At 40.4% G+C, this 20,159-nt stretch overlaps 1 long non-coding RNA gene across 1 annotated transcript in view; it reads left to right on the top strand.

The window, feature by feature from the left end:
- Positions 1 to 19,861, top strand: part of LOC131200930 (uncharacterized) — a 58,006-nt gene extending 38,145 nt beyond the window's left edge. The window contains exon 6 of the long non-coding RNA XR_009155738.1: positions 19,764 to 19,861. This is a non-coding gene — a long non-coding RNA (uncharacterized LOC131200930). The remainder of the gene's footprint in view (positions 1 to 19,763) is intronic.
- The last annotated feature ends 298 nt before the right edge of the window (positions 19,862 to 20,159 follow it).

Genomic DNA, 20,159 nt, shown 5'->3' with positions numbered 1-20,159 from the left:
ATTCTACCTTCAGTTAATTACAAACTCTAATTTATAGCACCGCTTTATTTCTTTGCTTCTTATGGTAAACTCCTACCAGTTTGCACCAGTTTTGCTAATTTCCCCAACTTTACTGCAAACCCCTGGGTTGCAATAACAAAGGAAGTTGTGTTTTAAGAAGCTTACTTAGGTAAGAATTAATGTATAAATTACTTACTATATTTTGACACTGTATTTTAATACCTTGCTCAGCATATCCTTTTATTCTTTTTTACATGCAGCTACATCTTCCTAGTATTTCTGTTCTCATTGACATTTCATGTTAGGCTTATTTCTGCTTCAATCCATTGCCAAACCAGTTCAAAAGTTCTTAATGTGCAACATATAGTTATGGATGCTGGTGTTGGCTAATTAGTACTTTATTTACCTCCTACTGAGTTGTTGCAAAGCCATGCTGTCTAGAAAAATTGAGAGTTGAAATCCAACACATCTGGAGGCACCAGATTGAAGAAGGCTGAGTGAATGTTTGAGAAATAATTGGCAATCTTTTTTATGTATTTCAATGAGACATTGAGAAAGGTATCATATTTTCCATCCACTTAGATTTAGAGTGCTAATATAACTTAAGTGAGGGCAGGGGGTGAATGTAAAGAAAACAATGAGTTATCTGAAATCTGAAAGACTCCTGGAGATGCAGGCACCTGGTGTTTTGCAGAAGTTTCCTAAACTGTTTAAAGTAAAACCAATATTTTGAAGGGTTCCTCATGTAGCCAATATTTGCTTATCCCAAAGATACAAGACTCAACTTGCATTCTCCTTAAAAGTCCCCATTGAGTTCAGGATAGTGGAACAATATGTCTTTGATTATAATGCAAAGTTCATTCAAACCAATCATAAAATTTGTATGATAATTTTATGATCATCCATGGGCTCATTCACATCAGATTTCATTCCAAATCTTTATGGTAATGTTAATAAGAAAACCTGTTTTTCTCCGAGTTTTCATTATGTGTTAAATATTAGCACATTATGTCTTGGGCATTGCAGATTGAATTTCTGACACTTCATGAGTCTACTTAGTTTCAGGCTTTTGTGAGAGGGTACGATATGCAGCACCCTCCAATCTGTACATGGTTGTAATGACTGCATATATTAATGGCATAAGAGTATCATCTAATTCAGTATTCAATATAGTCTAATAATAATTGAGCTTGAATCCAATTCATCCAAAGGCTAACTATGTGCAGGATGTGGCTTTGACTTTAGCTTTTCCAGCAGATGTCCATCCCATATGTAGAGTTGGAAACTGAACAGATCAGTGTCAAAATGTAAGAATCCTCCCCAGAACAATGCTGTCATCCTGCTTTATGTACTTGTGTTTTGTTCAGAGGGTCCATTCTGCTATTGAGAAAGTAGTATTGTTTTCCTAAAGCCTATCTTGCTGATAATACTATTTGCTTGGTAGTGGGCACTCATTCTTAATTACAGGACAGGCCCAACTTGACCAAATCAGCTGAGTGGGAAAGTGCCTAGTTGAACTTTTCAGAAGATGCTGTGTTATCAGACTACCTGCTTGGCATCTTAAAGACCTTTTGTGCAATTTCCCCAATTATCCGCATTTAGAAAAAGATGAAAATGAACAGGTAGCAATTGACTGAACGACTTTCATTGAGACAAGGTTTCCAACCTCTGGGCCATGGTCACTACCGGGCCATGACCTATTTGCAACTGGGCCACCTGAAAAGTGGGCCATCATGCATGTGAGTGCAGCTCAATTAGCGCAAGCAATAAAATGACATGCACGGATATACGTGCACAGCTCAATTTGCGCACATTGTGATGTGTGCACATGCCACATGCATGCCAGGTAGCCGCTTGTGCGAGTCAAACTGCATCTGCACGTGGGTGTGCTGAGATGGCACTCACGCAGCCTGGTTCCCCTCTCCCGCTCCAGCCGGACCGCCAAGCCACAAAGCATTGTGCAGCAGGTTGGGATTGCTGCCCTAGACAGCTACTTGTAGATGAAATACACAATATTGGCCAATATGGAAATTTGGTTTGCTTTCATTTCAGGCAGCTTCCTAGGCTATATAGAAGACTTCTGAATATATTAAAACTATTCAGTGAATAAAATACTATCCACATAATGCACATAATGCTTAACACACCGCTTGTCTTGAGATTGCAACTGGGAACCCTAGCTTTATTTTATATATGGGTCATCTTTAAATATTTGCCTTTTTATAAAGGGCATGTCGACAGAGAGGATAAGATCAAACTGAAGAAAGCAGCTCTATAGGATGATTGTTAAACAGGCTTCATTTGCTCTGACTAAATCAGAAGATGATCTCTTATGCATCTGTTTCCCCTTGTTTCTACTGCCTGAGCAACACTTGCTTTACACTAGCATTAACTGTCAAAATATTATTTAGCTAGCGGATACCTTCTAGAACAACTTTTATTAATAAGAGATCAAAACTTGTTGTGATAATTGAATCTCTCTATAATCCCTCTATTACTGAATGGAATATGCCGCTGTTCGGACCAGAGTGAAAAACTCATTTGGGTTTCTTCTCTGCCCCTAAGACCCTCTCTTCTCCCATACGTTATAATAAGATTTGATTTTCAGTACCACAGAGGAAGATAAAATTTGCAATGGGTGCATACAATCAGTAAGGCAATAGCATTTCTCTATTTCTGTCTTCTTTTAACCCCTGCAGGAATCATGTTAAATAAATATGTAGCATGCTGCATTGTCACAATAAGCGGATGTACAATTATGAGGCCAAATCCCCAAAGGAAATCAACTTGAGACTTATTAATATCCAGACCCTACAGAAGACAACTGTCAGACAATTGGTCAACACAGTATGTAGTCTCTGATAGATACTGACTAACCCATTACGATCTTTATGGAGTGTCCTTTTGGGGTCTAGATCTTCAAATATGAGTTGGAAGACCCTTTCCTTTTATTAGTTGCTAAGCTCTTTATACTTTTACCATATTGCAGCACGTTAGAAGTCTGGGCTTTATTGTCTTATGTTATTGAAAATCCAGATTCCCTCAGCCTTCTCCCTCAGGTCAAGATTTGTCTGCGAATACATTCTCATTTCTCCATGTACAAAGGCTGTCTGGAGAGAGGCTGAAAAAGATTATGACTGTAATATACTTAAATCCAATTTATTTGCCTGACTAGAAACTTCCACACTTCACAATTGCTTCCTACAGAAGATTTTGTACTTAATTCTTTCTTGGCAGTAAAGAGCAAGCTCGATTCAGCTCATCTGACAGGTATATACACAGCACACACATCTGAGCCCCATCGTGGAAGGCACTGGAAGAGATAGGGTGAAAACAGTGAATTTGCACATTTACCATTATGTGTTCACACTTTATTTTAATTTAGTCATGATTAATTTGCTTCATAGAAGCAGCTCTTTAAAGCTCATGTGAAAAGCCAGCATGATAGAGAGAGCAATGTGGCTTTAAAAAAACAACAACCAACGAACAACAATTAGATGACTAGCAACCTGATGTAAAGGAATTTTGGAGAGATGTACAACTGTTTGTATTTCACCTGAATACAACCCCCTTTTTATCTGTTTCATAATGCAATATTCAACTTATTGCTAAATTTTCACTATGCCTTAAAGGAGTGCATCTATACCGTTGGCATTACAGTTGAGAAAGGGGAAAAAGAGTGTTTTGAAAAAGATTAACCTGTCAAGAGCACTAGAACTCAAACTGGGCCAGTAGATCTTTTTGGAAGCAGTTGTTGGAACTTTACTTAATCTGGGTCTGCAGAGTTACTTGGATGTAAGCCACAAAGCACAGTGAAATCCGTAATGTACTGCATGGAAATTCCTCTTCTGAGCATGACAGCTGAGAACCACTCTACACAATAGTTTCTTGCTTCTTGTGATGCCTAGCAAACCACCGTGTAGTTAATCTTTGTTTAGTTCCAATCTGTATTCTTGTACTATTCTACTTTGTTTTGTTCTGCCAGAGCCTGTGCCCCTGACAGATGCCTAAATGTTACAGATCAAGTGTTAGCAGAGGCCTTGTATCAAAGGTCGCTGGAATCTAAGTTAAAGCTGCACAGAGATGGCTGTCTAGTTTCCATTGGAGTACATCCAGTGAAGAAGAGGCCACCGTTTCTCTAAGTAATTTGTCTTATACTGGTCAAACTGTCAAATTGGTCTTATATTGTTAGGAATGTCTTTTTTCTAACATTTAATCAGAATCTGCTTTCCTGAAACTATAATTCATTATTCTTCTATTTCTTATGCGCAGGGGCAAGAAAGGGCAGGTCATGACCTTGTAGGTGACGTTCCTTCGGATTTCTCCCTCCCTCCCCGTAATCTTTTGATTCTTTTCTTAAGGTTAAACATAACCATCTCCTTCAGTTTGCTGTTCATTGGACTTTGTCTCTAATTCCATGATCACCTTCCTTTTTCTTTTCGAACCTGTTCCAGTTTATCTAATTGCATACAACACTCAAATTGATGTCTGATCCATGAAGAATGACATGGAACAATTTACTTTCTATGATTTGAAAACTGATTGTTATATTAGTCTAATATTGAATTTGCAGCCCAGTCATGTTTCTGATTCGGATGTGGTTTGTGGTCAAGTACTATTCCAGTTTGATGGGCACGGTGAGCAAAACAGGTATTTCTCCATTTTATACTCATATAATCAGATTTTGTTTTATAATAAGGTTTGTTCGTTCGTTCATTCATTCATTCATTTATTCATTCATTCCATTTATATAGCCACCCACCTCACAACAAGCTACTCTGTGTGCCATACACTTTCCAAATGTTACTATAAATTTCTATTCTGCTACATTTGGAGAAGGAATGTTTGCATTTCAGGTTGCTTATTTCAAATGTGTTCTTGACATATTGCTGGTCTCAATTTTCTGCAGGCTGTATTGTATTGTATTTGAACTTTGAATTAACTTTAGCTATACTTATTTTGCAGAAATAAATTCTATGAACACTATAGTGTGCCACAGTGGTTAAGGAACCAATGCGGCATAGTGGTTAAGGTGGTTTGATTCAGATCTAAGAGGCAAACATTCAACATTACCTACAGCTATGAGAAACTGTATCTGTCACTCAACCCAACCTATGGGTGCCCTGTCACTTTGCCTAACCCTAACTGCTCAGAAAGGCAGTTTATTTATTTAGCAAATAGCATAGCTAGTCCATGTATGATATAGTGATATATCATACATGGACTAGCAAATTTGTCTTCAGATTAGTAAAACACAATAAAATATAAATGTTAAAAAGATCAATGTTCAAATACCAAAGTATAGTGAAGTATATTGAAGCAGGAAAAGGTAGTATTACACATGTTTACTTGAGCTTCTGGAAAAAAATGAGATATAAATCTAATAAATAATAAATAACTTTTCTTCCTTAGGAATAATATGTCTGGATTTCAAACTCTTTGTTCCTATCTCATGTATTGTATGTTAACTCTCTACTTCCAGGTTATATTAGTTTCCATATCCTTGTGGCTTGTTAGAAACTAAATTAATACTAAGAGATATCAAAAAATTAGATGAGCATTTAATAGCAGATCACAGTTATCCAGACTTTTGCAACCAGATCTGACAACTCTATTTATTTAAAACCATTGTAAGCTATACAAAACCTACGAGAAAAGAATTTAAACTCTCCAATTGTGTTTATTTTAAAAATATCTTTATACACAAGACTCTGGAATATTAATTGACTTAAATTCTTGAAGTAAAGTTTACTTGGAGATTCTGAGGTCTGAAGAATATACTGATTCATTTTCCATTTAAAAAAAAAATGATCAAGTGAAATCAGTGTCATCATGTCTTGCCTTTAGAGCCTGGTTTTTTGTTATAGTGGTATATATCTTTGTTTTGCAGTCAATACAGAAGGATCATAATTCAGTGCAGTATACATCTAATTTGCATGTGAAATGTTCTAGGTTTAATCTCTGGCATCCCCCAGATAGAATTAAGAAAGATTTCAATCTCCGACTCCATGAAGCTCTATTGCTTACAATAATTTGAACAATATGAGCCAAGATAGATTACAGGTCAGATTCAATATAAATAAGTTTTTTAAAAACTTTTTAAAAATTCTTCCTCTTCTTGTACAATTTGCAGCAAAAGGGTTTGTGTCTGCTTTTTTCACTTTCACAATGTAAGACATAAAAAAAGCCCTATTCAATAAAAAAAAATGATTTTCGTTAATTTCTTTTACACTATTAGCTACCTATTGTATTCATAAGGCCCCCTCTTGTGGTGACTGTATTATGTGACTCACGTAAAAAACTAATGCTGGATACTTAAAAGTTGCACTGTTACTTTCCCCCCCCAAATTCCTTTAACAAATATTTCCAATCTTCTTTGTATAAGTAATCTTATAAATCTTCTCAAGGGATTCTCAAGATCCTCCGAATCTTCTTAAGGGGGCTGAAAATATCAGCTGATTTACAATATTCTATTAGGCCAAAAGAAACTTACTCCTGGATGTATTCAGTAATAAATGCCTAAATCACAATAAAATTAGAAACTAAGGATGTTTAAATAATGCTGAAATATTCAAAATGACTGAAATCAGTATGGCTTTGAAAAGTGACCTATTTATCTTATCCCAGAAGAAAGTGTGGTAGCTCCTCCCTTTCCTCCACATTTTTGAACTATAAGAATCAGTGCATTTCAAAAGGAGATTATTGCTTAGAGTCCATGCTTGGCATAAACAGGATCCAGAGAATGATCAAAGCACAGAGATGGGGATTATGGCACCTCCTTGTGTTTAGCCAATGTTTCAGAATTTATGGACATCGGCCACATTTGCTAGGACTGTTGGAAATTGGGCCAAGACATTAGGCAGGCACTACTTGCTTCCCTTTGGTTTAAGGATTCTGGATACGTTATTACATGAATGAGATTTCAAGCTTTTACAGTGCTATTCCAAGCAATCTGAAAAAAATTGCTGGGAGTAAAAAGAGTAGATAAATGGGATTTTAAGCATACAAACACCTCTGATATGAATGCGTGGATTATGTGCACAGCATAAAATGATTGAATTGAATCCCAACTCTAAGCTACAAATTAATAAATGATTAAGAAGCTTGGCAGTGCCAAACTTAAGAAGTTTGGCAGTGCCAAACTATACATGTCAGTAGTAACTGTGAATGATTTCAGTGGGTTCTACTCTTACATAAGCAAATCACACATTCTTCAATAAGACATATGCCAATATTAAATCTATTTCTTTAATAGGCAATAATTCAAAATTCATGTACATATTAATGGCTGAGTTCCTATATGGTAGCGTACAACACAAGAAAAAGGGAAACAGTCTGTTACCATGATGGCTGCTCAACAGAAACTTGCAAGCAAATCACACGTATTTTAAGAAACATTTCTCAACAAATCATTGTTTCATTGCATTTCTATCCCCCTGCAATGAAAACAACTGTTGGTGAATGTGTGTGTTTATGTAGACATGCAAAGAGAGGAAAAAAAGGATGTGCCATCAATATAGGTCAAGTCTTAGTCTTTCAAGGAGGGATGGATGGATGGATGGATGGATGGATGGATGGATTGAAAATCTAGATGAATATTAATTTACATATCGTTAATCCTATATTCGTCGCTTCGCGGCGAAGGTTGTAGAGAGTATGGTGGCATATCAGTTTCCCTTGCACCTGGATGAAACTGTCTATCTAGACCCGTTCCAGTCCGGTTTCCGACCCGGTTACAGCACGGAGACGGCTTTGGTCGCGTTGGTGGATGATCTCTGGAGGGCCAGGGATAGGGGTTGTTCCTCTGCCCTGGTCCTATTAGACCTCTCAGCGGCTTTCGATACCATCGACCATGGTATCCTGCTGCGCCGATTGGAGGGATTGGGAGTGGGAGGCACCGTTTATCGGTGGTCCCCCCCCTATCCCCCCGACCGGCCGCAGTCGGTGTTGACAGGGGGGCAGAGGTCGGCCCCGAGGCGCCTCACTTGTGGGGTGCCGCAGGGGTCGATTCTCTCGCCCCTTCTGTTTAACATCTACATGAAGCCGCTGGGTGAGATCATCAGTGGTTTCGGTGTGAAGTACCAGCTGTATGCGGATGACACCCAGCTGTACTTTTCTACACCGGACCACCCCAACGGCTATCAAGTGCTGTCCCGTGTCTGGAGGCCGACGGGTCTGGATGGGGAGAAACAGGCTCAAGCTCAATCCTCCAAGAGGGGGTGGTTGTGGATGCCGCCACCCCGGTACAGTCAGCTAAATCCGCGGCTGACCATCGGTGGCGAGTCACTGGCCCCGATGGAGAGGGTGCGCAACTTAGGCGTCCTCCTGGATGAACGGCTGTCTCTAGAAGATCATTTGACGGCCGTCTCCAGGAGAGCGTTCTACCAGGTTCGCCTGGTGCGCCAGTTGCGCCTTTCTGGACCGGGAGGCCCTATGCACGGTCACTCACGCCTCGTGACGTCTCACCTGGATTACTGCAACGCCTCACATGGGGCTCCCTTGAAGGGCATCCGGAGGCTACAGTTAGTCCAGAATGCGGCTGCTGGTGATAGATGGAGCCCCTCGTGGCTCCGTGATAACACCCATCCTGCGCAGGCTGCACTGGCTACCTGTGGCCTTCGGTGCGCTTCAAGGTTTTGGTGACCACCTTTAAAGCGCCCATGGCATAGGGCCGGGTTATCTACGGGACCGCCTACTGCGACCAGATACCTCTCACCGACCCGTGCGCTCTCACAGGGAGGGACTCCTCAGGGTGCCGTCAGCTAGGCAGTGTCGTCTGGCGGCGCCCAGGGGAAGGGCCTTCTCTGTGGGGGCTCCCGCCCTCTGGAACGAGCTCCCCCCAGGACTCCGTCAACTTCCGGACCTTCGTACCTTCCGTCGCGAGCTCAAGACACATTTATTCATCTGTGCAGGACTGGCTTAGATTTTAAATTCTATAGGGGTTTTAATTGATTTTAATATTTATATTTCTATTTTTAATGATAGGGCATTGGAATAAGTTTTTTAAAGATTATTTTAATTTTATGTATCGATGTTTTATATGCCTGTGAACCGCCCTGAGTCCTTTGGGAGATAGGGCGGTATATAAATTTAAATAATAAATAAATAAATAAATAAATCCAAGTCAAAAATTTTGCCATTTGCCTGAAAAATAAAAATAACAAAAAATAAAACTATTGTTAGAAATTTATTACACTGTTCTTATGGACAGTTGTTACAAAAATAATCTAAAAAGCATAGATTAGGATATTGATTAATAGAGTAGTGTCCTTCTATGCATTGCTCATCATTTGTAAAACAAGACAGAATACTGTATAATGTAATGAATAGCCCTGGGCTTAAGAACTGCCAGTACCAACACTTATCAAATCTGTTACCTCAACTGATGAGCTCTAAGGGGAACATTCCTGGAAGGAGAATCATTGATTTGGTTATTCAGTAGATGGAAATGTTGAGCTCTTTGCTTTCCCTGCTTTCAGTTTTTGCAATGCACAATTGCAATCCAATGGTTAACATTTAATAGGAGCCCCAATAATACTAGTTGACTGGATGCCTTCTCTTTTTTATATATACATTGATATAATTCAAACTCATTTACCTGCACAATCATGACTACTGGAATTAATTTTATATAGCACATTTGCACGTTTTATTTGTGGGACTGTAATAGTAGGTAATGATTCTTCCTGAGTATAAGTTATCAAGTATAGCAATGCCTAATTAACCATAGCTTCCAAGAAGGCACAAGCTATAACATGTTGTACATTATGAGTTGCAGGATCCAAGCAATCTGTGTGTACAGCTTGAAGGATAGGCCCCTGGGTGGTCTCTCCCTATCTGCTGATCCCATACTACTTCTTGGTTTTCTCAGGAGCTCCATGAAATGAAGCAGTAAAGAGAACACTGGAATGGAACTGGTGGAAAAGAAGAAATGACTGTGACTGGACTTAAATAAGAGCTCATATTTAAGTCTACTTGTTGTAATAAAGGTAGAAAAATGTAATTACCTTTCTACCATTGTATTTGCAGAATGTTGACTAGTTACATTGCTTAAAATCTTGCATATTCTTGGGAGAAGTATGAGCCAGGAGGGCTAATTGGCGTAAACTATTATTATATGGCTAGGCATTTAGTGAATAAAATCTCCCAAGTTGAACCATTCTAGATCTAACAAAAATGGAGAATTATTGCTATTATTCCTTTTTGGGAAGTTTTTTTAATAATTTTTTTATAACAACAGAGTTTGAAGGGATTTTGGAGGCCTTCTAGTCCAACCCCCTACCCAGGCAGGAAACCCTACACCATCTCAGACAGATGGTTATCCAACATCTTCTTAGAAATTTCCAATGTTGGGCCATTTACAACTTCTGCAGGCAAGTTGTTCCACTTATTAATTGTTCTAACTGTCAGGAAATTTCTCCTTAGTTCTAAGTTGCTTCTTTCCTTGATCAGTTTCTACCCATTGCTTCTTGTTCTAACCTCAGGTGCTTTGGAGAACAGCCCGACTCCCTCTTCTTTGTGGCAATCCCTGAAATATTGGAACACTACTATCATGTCTCCCCTAGTCCTTCTTTTCATTAAACTAGACATACCCAGTTCCTGCAACCGTTCTTCATATGTTTTAGCCTCCAGTACTCTAATCATCTTTGTTGCTCTTCTCTGCACTCTTTTTAGAGTCTCAGCATCTTTTTTACATCGTGGCGACCAAAACTGAATGCAATATTCCAAGTGTGGCCTTACCAAGGCATTACAGAGTGGTATTAACACTTCACGTGATCTTGATTCTATCCCTCTGTTTATGCAGCCCAGAATTGTGTTGGCTTTTTTGGCAGCTGCTGCACACTGCTGGCTCATATTTAAATGGTTGTCCACTAGGACTCCAAGATCCCTCTCACAGTTACTATTATTGAGCAAGGTATCACATATATGGTACCTGTGCATTTTTTTATTTTTTATTTGCCTAAATGTAGAACCTTACTTTTTTCACTGTTAAATTTCATTTTGTTAGATAGCGCCCAATGTTCAAGTCTGTCAAGATCCTTCTTTATCTTGAGCCTATCTTCTGGAGTGTTGGCTATTCCTGCCAGTTTGGTGTCATCTGCAAATTTGATGAGTTCTCCATCTATCCCCTCGTCAAAGTCATTGATGAAGTTGTTGAAGAGTATTGGGCCTAATACAGAGCCTTGGGGTACTCCACTGCATACTTCCCTCCATAATTCCATTGACTACACATTGAGTGCGGCTGGTCAGCCAGTTACGAATCCATCTGGTGGTGGTGCTGTCTAACCCACATTTTTCTACTTTATCTAGTAGTAGGTTATGGTCTACTTTATCAAATGCTTTACTGAAGTCCAAGTAAATTATATTGTTTATTAAGTTTACTGATAAAGTGATAAGACTGTAGTTACAGAGATCTCTGGAAGATACGCATATAGAATGGAAATCACATTATGCACAACTTGCATAAATTGGCTCTTTATGGGATTGGGGTGCCCTAGAAACAGCAAATTTGCTGTGTTGGATTGCCCTGGGCTCATACCTCCTCTTTAGGAACAGGATGAACTGGGACCAAGAGGGCTATTGCACACTTTGGGCTGGTGCACTAATATCTAGAACAGGATTGTCATTCGTGTCTTTCCTGCTAGATGGTACTGTTCATCTTGTCTCTCATTGGGCCATCTAGAAACTTCAATTGGTCCAGAAGGTGGTTTATGTGTATGGACTGTGTAATCTCTTGTCCAAGTCCCTCCTTAACAATGTGTTCTTTCCTCCCATTACAGTTCTTTTACACTTCCCCAAGTACTTTTTTTAAATTTCTTTTGTCACAACAAATACCCAAACAATTGTTATAGATAAAACAACATATTTTGAAGAAAATATACATATATGTATAAAAATATGCATCAACTATATCAATTTGATATGATGAAGGGAACAATAGGACAGGAACGGTAGGCACTTTTGTGCTCTTATGCACGCCCCTTATAGCCCTCTTAGAAATGGGGTGAGGTCAACAGTAGACAGTTTTTGGTTGAAGATTTTGGGATTTTGAGTCAAGACTATGGAGTCAGGTAATGAGTTCCAAGCATTAACAACTTGTTACAGAAGTCATATTTTCTGCAATCAAGTTTGAAGCGGTTGACATTTAGCTTGAATCTATTTTTTGCTCTTGTAGTATTGCGATTGAAGCTGAAGTAGTCTTTTATAGGAAGGATATTGCAATAGATGATTTTGTGTGTTAAACACAGGTCATGTCGAAGTCGACGGAGTAGTAAATTTTCTAATCCCAGGATTTCAAGTCTGTTGGTATAAGGTATTTTGTTGTTTTCGGAGGAGTGAAGAACTCTTCTAGTAAAATATTTCTGGACTCTTTCTATTGTATTTATGTCAGAGATGTGGTATGGGTTCCAGACGGATGAGCTGTATTCAAGAATAGGTCTGGCAAATGTTTTGTATGCTCTAGTTAGTAGTGTAGAGTTTTTAGAAAAGAAGCTACGTAAAATTAGGTTTACAACTCTTAGGGCTTTTTTCGCTATGTAGTTGCAGTGAGCTTTGGCACTAAGGTCATTAGATATGAGAATTCCAAGATCTTTGACAGGGTGGGGGTCATCAGTTAGGTAATGTCCATCAAGTTTGTACTTGATATTAGGGTTCTTTTTTCCAATATGTAAGACTGAGCCTTTGCTGGTTGAGATTTGGAGTTGCCAAGTTTTAGACCAATCAGAAATTAAGTCGAGGTCTTCTTGAAGAGTAGAAGTGTTATTGGTGGTATAAAATAGTTTGACATCATCAGCAAAGAGAACACAATAACTTGAGATGAGGTCGCAGAGATCATTTATGTAAAGTATGAAGTGTTGTTCCAAGAACACTACCTTAGGGAACGCCACTTTTGACAGGAGCAGGATTTGATAGAGCGTTGCCAATTTTGACCACTTGTTGTCTGTTTGACAGGAAGGCATTTATCCAATTGTGAAGAGATCCCGAAATGCCGTAGGATTTTAGTTTGAGGAGTAGTTTATCATGTACTACTGAATCAAAAGCTTTGCAGAAGTCTATGTAGATTGCATCTATTGCTTTTCCTTGATCAAGGTTTGTAGTCCATATGTTTTTGCAGTGGAGAAGTTGTAGATTACAAGACATTTTTTTTCTGAAACCAAATTGTTTATTAGAGAGAAGGTTGTTTGTTTCGAGATGGAGTGTAATGGATTGGTTTATGATGGATTCCATTACTTTGCATGAGACACAACATAGAGAGATAGGTCTATAATTTTCAACAAGGCATGGATCTCCTTTTTTGAAGATAGGGATGACTGTAACTAGAGACCAGAGTTTTGGAAGGGAACTAGTTTTGAAGGCTTTATTAAAGATAATGCTTAGGGGTTCAGCTATATTAATTGAAAGTTTTTTTCACATAGTCCATCTGGTCCAATAGATAATGATGGTTTCAGGTTGCGAAGGGCTTTTTCAACATTATCTTCTGTAAAGTCCACGTGGGTTAGGTTGTTGTTTTCATCTGTGGAGTCTATGTGTGTTGAGTCGTTGTTAACATTTTTGATACGATTGAGGAATGTTGGATATGAGCCATCACTGTTTACAAAGACTGAGCCGAAGAATGTGTTAAAGAGGTTTGCTTTAATTGTTTCGTCGGTACATTCTTTACCATTCTTTTAGTGGTGGAATGGTTCTTGTTTCTTTTAGCTTATTGTTTACAAAATTATAAAAAGCACGACTGGAATTGGTGCGTAGAAGGTTTTCTTCTTGTTTAGTGTGGTAAATGTTACATTTTGTTTTTATTTGGTTGCAAATATTTTTGTAGCGGTTTTTGAACTTTACTACATAACCTTTTTTGTTTTTTTTCCAGAGGGATTTTTTTTTTTGGATTGCAGCTTTTTTATTGATATGGGAAATTTGCTTTTCCTATTGATTTTGGTGATGATTTGTGGTACATATAGTTTGATGATTTTATTAATTTCAATTAGGAATACTTTATAGTGGTCTTCTGAAGTGATACAGGTTGAGAATAGATTATGCCAGTCAAGAAATGAATGATCATTGTTTATAAGGTCATAGTTGGCTTTTTTAAAATTGTAGTTTGGAGTACTATTGTTGAGGCGATTTATGCGAGGGCGTATGTTTAAATAAAAGTCTGTCATGCAGTGGTCGCTGTTGGAAAAGGGTTCTTTTACTTGTAGTCCATAAATAGAGTTTGCGTTATTACAAAAGATGAGGTCGAGGCAGTTCTTGAGTCTAGTATTGTTAGTTACTAATTGTTGAAGGCCTAGGTTTGTAACTGCATTGTATAGAGTAGTATGGATTGGTTCGGTTGTACATTCATTTGTTATCCAGTTTATAGAAGGTAGATTTAGGTCTCCCAGAAAGATGAGAGATGATTGAACTTCCTCAAGGTTGGTTTCTAAATTTCTTTCCAGGTGAAAACATAATTTTTCTGCTGTCCCTTTGAGGATTAATTGTTGTAAAGCAATGCTTTCCAATTTTATAACTTTTAGCTTCATATTGTTAGTCACCAATTTATTTTTTTTTTTCAGTTATGCAGTCTGCTTTTAATATTTAAACTCTGTAAATTGCCTGGAGTCCTGCTGTTTTCTGGAAGTCAGATAAATTTCATAAATAAATAAGATGAAGTGGTAACAGTCTATGAAGACTAAGCTTCTGTTTCCCTCTCTTTCATACCCAGAAAGCAAGAAAAGAAAGCATAGTCCTTAGGAAAGGGGCAGAAAATGCTTTAGTCTGTCCATTTGAAACATGTAGCCATAGGGTTCATCCAAGCCATCTGGATTTTATTTTTATTTCTGGTTTTGTAAATTATTTTGATTGTATTATTATACTAGCTCAATTTGTCTGGATTTTCTCTCTTTTTCTTCCATCTTTCTTTAAGATTTGCTTCCATATCCTTCCGTGGATACTGCTTCTTTAACTGGAGACAATAGGGTAGGCTATAGTTCTGACCTTTTCTGAATGAACCTTTGTTAAGAATACTTATCCACATAATATAATATAATACAACACAACACAACACAGCACAACACAACATAACATATAACGTAACTATATATACCCTGTTTTCCCCAAAATAAGACATCCCCTGATAATAAGCCCAACTGGGCTTTTGAGCGCATGGCAATAAGGCCAAGTGCTTATTTCAGGGTTCAAAAAAATATAAGACAGGGTCTTATTTTGGGGGAAACATGATGTATTTTGGGGAAACACACAGATACATAGATACATACATGATAGATACATATATCCTCAGTCCTTACCCGTTCCTCGGGCGGCCATGATCCTCAGAGCTTGGGTCTTCGGTTGATGTTATGTAATGCTCGGTCTGTGGTTAATAAAGCCCCCCTGATTTGTGATCTTATTCAGGGGGAGTCCGCGGACCTCATGGGCATTACGGAGACCTGGTTGGGCCCAGAGGGGGGGTGTCCCCCTTGTTGAGTTGTGCCCTCCGGGTTTCCGAGCATTTCATCAACCGAGGGCCCAAGGTAGGGGTGGGGGGGTGGGGTTGTTATTAGGGAAGATCTAGAGCTGAGGGAGGCCACTGTTCCTCAGATTGCCGGTTGTGAATCCCTCTTTGTGAGGTGGGGCCATAGGAATCAGTTGGGTTTGTTGATCACGTACCTGGCTCCTTGCTGCGTGACTATAGCCCTACCCGAGTTGTTGGAGGTGCTTGCCGGGGTGGCGGTTGAGACCCCCAGATTTATAGTCATGGGGGATTTCAACTTGCCATCGACCGGCTTGTCATCGACTGCAGCCCGGGAGTTCCAGGCTTCCATGACGGCCTTGGACCTGATTCAAGTAACTGATGGCCCTACGCACATGGGAGGATCTAATTTATATCTCTGGACAGTGGCTAAATGATCTGGAATTAGATGATTTAGTAACAGAACCGGTGTCATGGTCAGATCATTTTCTCCTTCGCCTGGACTTTCGGACCGCCACCCACCACCGCAGGGAGACGGAACCAATACGTTGGTTCCGTCCCAGGCGCCTGATGGACCCCGAGAGGTTCCTGACGGAGCTTGGGCCATTCCCTGAGGATCTGGCCCACGGCACGACTGAAGAACTAGTCGTGGCCTGGGAGCAGGCCGCGGCTGGAGCTTTGGACCGTGTCGTGCCTTTGCGGCCTCTGACCCGGCGCAGATCTCAACCGGCCCCTTGGTTTTCCGAGGGGCTGAGGGAGATGAAACGCTGGAGAAGACGCCTAGAAAGTACCTGGAGGTCCAGTCGTTCCGAAGCTGATCGGACACTAGTTAGGTCTTATTCTAAGGCCTACCTAGTGGCAATGAGGGAAGCGAAATGTTCCTACACTTCCACCCTCATTGCATCGACAGATAACCGCCCGGCTGCCCTGTTTCTGGTGACCTGCTCTCTCCTCCATCAGGAGGTGCGGGATGACCCTTTGCAGGGACGTGCCGAGGAGTTTAGTGGTTATCTATACGATAAAATCAATCAGCTCCGGGATGGCCTGGACCGTAATTGGGATGATCCAAGTGAGAGGGCGGAGTTGCATCTTGTCGAGATTGTTTGGGATGAGTTTGATCCTGTGGCTCCCGAGGACGTGGACAGGTTGTTGGGGAGGCTTCACGCCACTACATGTTTACTGGACCCATGCCCTTCCTGGTTGGTGCTGGCCACACAGGAGGTGACACGAGGCTAGCTCCAGGGGATTATCAACGCTTCCTTGTCGGAGGGGGTTTTCCCTGCTGCCTTGAAAGAGGCGGTGGTGAGACCCCTCCTCAAGAAGCCTTCCCTGGACCCAGCTATTTTGGGTAATTATCGTCCGGTCTCCAACCTTCGCTTTGTTGCGAAGGTTGTAGAGAGTGCTGTGGCGCAGCAGCTACCCCAATACCTGGATGAAGCTGTCTATCTAGACCCGTTCCAGTCCGGCTTCCGACCCGGATACAGCACAGAGACAGCTTTGGTCGCGTTGGTGGATGATCTCTGGAGGGCTAGAGACAGGGGTCATTCCTCTGCCCTGGTCCTGTTAGATCTCTAGCGGCTTTTGATACCATCGACCATGGTATCTTGCTGCGCCGGTTAGGGGGATTGGGAGTGGGAGGCACCGTTTATTGGTGGTTCTCCTCCTATCTCTCTGATCGGTCGCAGACGGTGTTGACAGGGGGGCAGAGGTCGGCCGCGAGGCGCCTCACTTGTGGGGTGCCGCAGGGGTCGATTCTCTCGCCCCTTCTGTTCAACATCTATATGAAACCGTTGGATGAGATCATCAGTGGCTTTGGGGTGAGATACTAGCTGTACGCTGATGACACTCAGCTGTACTTTTCCACCCCGGGGCCACCCCAACGAAGCTGTTGAAGTGCTGTCCCGGTGTTTGGAAGCCGTACGGGTCTGGATGGGGAGGAACAGGCTCAAGCTCAATCCCTCTAAGACGGAGTGGCTGTGGATGCCGGCACCCCGATACAGTCAGCTGCAGCCGCAGCTGACTGTTGGGGGCGAGTTATTGGCCCCAAGGGAAAGGGTGCGCAACTTGGGTGTTCTCCTGGATGAACGGCTGTCGTTTGAAGATCATTTGACGGCCGTCTCCAGGAGGGCTTTTCACCAGGTTCGCCAGTTGCGCCCCTTCCTTGATCGGGATGCCTTATGCACAGTCACTCATGCTCTTGTTACCTCTCGCTTGGATTATTGCAATGCTCTCTACATGGGGCTCCCCTTGAAGTGCACTCGGAGGCTTCAGTTAGTCCAGAATGCAGCTGCACAGGTGATAGAGAGAGCCTCACCTAGCTCCCATGTAACACCACTCCTGCACAGACTGCACTGGCTGCCTGTGGTCTTTCGGGTGCACTTTAAGGTTTTGGTTACTACCTTTAAAGCGCTCCATGGCTTAGGCCTGGGTACTTACGGGACCGCCTACTGCTACCTCATGCCTCCCACCGACCCGTACGCTCACACAGAGAGGGACTTCTCAGGGTGCCGTCCGCCAAACAATGTCGGCTAGCGGCCCCCAGGGAAAGATCCTTCTCTGTGGGGGCTCCTACCCTCTGGAACGAACTTCCCCCTGGTGTCAAGGTTCCAGAAAAACCTCTTCTGCATAAAAAAAACGCAGAAGCCATGGTTTCCAGGCCTGACACCTGGTTTGCGACAAATACCTGACCTTTCGCCGCGAATTGAAAATGTATTTATTTACTCGCTCGGGGCTGGCTTAAGTTTTTTGTTATATTTTTAAATCTCAAATTTTATACTTTTAAATTTTATATGAATTTTAACAGGTTTTTGGATTTTAAATGCTTTAAAGTTTCGGCCAACTGTATAATAAGTTTTTTAATTTTGTTTTTAATTGTATATTGTTTGTGTTTTATTCTGGCTGTACACCGCCCTGAGTCCTTCGGGAGAAGGGCGGTATAGAAATCTAATTAATAATAATAATAATAATAATAATAATAATAATAATAATAATAATAATAATAATAATAATAATAATAATATATAAATACACACACACATATATAGATATATACATAATATATATATTTCTCCCTTCCCTCCCTTTATCCCCTCTATTTCCTTTCCTTCTCAGTTTTTCACATTCATATAAGTATATATGAACACAAAGATAGGTCTAGAACTGACAGGTTTCTGGTTTCTAGCCTTGGGCCTTAACCATTACCCCCAAATGGCTCCCAAAACTATTCTTACAAACTTATTTTTAAGTAGACTTTATTTTTGAGCTAGCTCTTCCATTAATATTTTATATGAATTCCTATCACCTTCGTCAATGTTGCTGAAGGGTATGACTAAAAGTTGGAGCAATGTCTGAAGTTACAGTAGTACCCTGTTTTCCTGACATCCCCAGATAATAAGCCCAATTGGGCTTTTGAACGCATGCGCTAAAATAAGCCCTCCTGAAAATATTTAAACACATGTGCAGCAGGTCCCCGCCATTTCCTCTGGTTAGGATTAGGGAGACAGCTGCAAGTCAGATAAGATGGCAAGAGGAGCCCCGTCTTGCTCCATGCGTCCCAAAATAATAAGACCTGCCCAAAAATAAGACCAACTGCTTATTTTGGGGTTCAAAAGAATATAAGACAGGGTCTTATTTTTGGGGAAACAGGGTATTTCTATTATTTCAACAAAGGCCATGTTTCATATTTGTGGCATTTTATAGGTTAAACTTATTAAATTGCTAAATTTATGGATGGATTAAGTCCTTTGCACTCCTGTAAAAACATTGTAGGAAATGTGTATGTGGGGGAAATATAACTAATTTTCAATATTTTTCATCAATTGCTGATGTCTGCTCATGAAAAACATTACAAAAGGGATTCGGCCACATCCAGGCACTGGGCATACCTGATACAGAATACCATCAGACGATGTCTATTTTATTAATTATAGTAGGGGAGTGTTGCAAGGGAAATTATGCATAATTCTGTAGCTTCCTGTATCCTGTTTGAACTGTTCTGGTTGGCTGATATGAGACCATACTTGAACTTCATGCTGTTTGCACAATATGCTAAATTTCCCATGGCATTATGTAGTATTAAGCTTTCTTCCCTCAGAAATACACTGATCTTTCTGAAGTGATGTATAATCTTAACTATTTGTGAAAGTATTAAGGGATCATGCTTAAGCTGGTACACTGGAATTTTTGGTATATTTTCAAACTATTTAGCTTAATTTTATTGATTTTTAAAAAAAACAAATGCTTCACTATGATTCTGTTATTTTAGGTTTGTTTGCTTGATTGGGTAAAACCTTACACAGAGGTTTGTATTTTGACCTCACAGGAGAAATTCAACTCTGGGAGGACACCACCTTGAGGTAAAGCGAAAATCCAAAAGGATGACAGTTAAGTCTTCTTGTATACGAATTCCTACCTAAGAAACACATGGTGCAAAAATGACCTGGGGAGTTTCTGAAGTAGAGTCATTGGCATCTAAGTATCTTCATAAAGTATTTGTATCAGTGGGTGATTAAAGCAGCATGATTCCAAGAGAACGTCGCAAAAATTAATTCCTCCATGGTTGCTTGCTCAGATAGTTCAGGAAGATATTTTCCAGCTCTTGGTATGTCAGAACTCCTTGAAAATCCTGACTTTTCATAGCCATATCCAGGGCTATGATATGCCTGCTTCCACAGCTCTTATTATTAGAAGGGAGTCAGATTGATTATGTGGCTGTCTC

Source organism: Ahaetulla prasina, chromosome 6, assembly GCF_028640845.1.
Source record: "Ahaetulla prasina isolate Xishuangbanna chromosome 6, ASM2864084v1, whole genome shotgun sequence".
Classification (NCBI taxonomy): domain Eukaryota; kingdom Metazoa; phylum Chordata; class Lepidosauria; order Squamata; family Colubridae; genus Ahaetulla; species Ahaetulla prasina.
The sequence above is the reverse complement of the archived record's forward strand: the minus strand, read 5'-3'. Positions and strand labels throughout refer to the sequence as shown.